Raw genomic sequence first — 899 nt, 5'->3', positions numbered from 1 at the left:
GCATTGTGGCAAGATATTGCTGCCTGGGTGGAGAATCTGGTTGTAAAAGTCTGTCACGTAGATGTTCACATACACAAGAGTCTGGCCACTGAATCAAAACAATCAGCAGGTGGATCAGGCTGCTAAGATTGAAGTGGCTCAGGTGGATCTGGACTGGCAACATAAGGGTGAATTATTTCTAGCTCGGTGGGCCCGTGACACCTCAGGCCATCAAAGAAGAGACACAACATAGAGATGGGTTTGTGATCGAGGGGTGGACTTGACCATGGACACTATTGCGCAGGTTATCCATGAATGTGAAACATGTGCTGCGATCAAGCAAGCCAAGCGGTTAAAGCCTCTCCGGTATGGAGGACGATGGCTAAAATATGTATATGGGGAGGCCTGGCAGATTGATTATATCACACTCCCACAAATCCGCCAAGGCAAGTGCCCTGTGCTTACAACCAGCAACGGACGGCTGGAAACATATCCCGTGCCCCATGCCACTGCCCGGAACACTATCCTGGGCCTGCAGAAGCAGGTCCTATGGTGATATGGCACCGCAGAAAGAATTGAGTCAGACAACGGGACGCATTTCTGAAACAACCTCATAGACACCTGGGCCAAAGAGCACGGCATTGAGTGGGTGTATCACATCCCCTATCATGCACCAGCCTCTGGGAAAATTGAACGATACAATGGACTGTTAAAGACTACGCTGAGAGCAATGGGTGGTGGGACATTCAAACAGTGGGACACACATTTAGCAAAGGCCACCTGGTTAGTCAACACTCGGGGATCTGCCAATCGAGCAGGCCCTGCCCAGTCAGAACTTTTACGTACTGTAGATGGGAATAAAGTCCCTGTAGTGCACACAAAAAATATGTTGGGGAAAACAGTTTGGGTTATTCCTGCCT

Source organism: Aptenodytes forsteri, unplaced genomic scaffold (assembly GCF_000699145.1).
Source record: "Aptenodytes forsteri isolate BGI_AS27 unplaced genomic scaffold, ASM69914v1 Scaffold603, whole genome shotgun sequence".
Classification (NCBI taxonomy): Eukaryota; Metazoa; Chordata; class Aves; order Sphenisciformes; family Spheniscidae; genus Aptenodytes; species Aptenodytes forsteri.
This window is presented reverse-complemented; position numbering follows the sequence as displayed.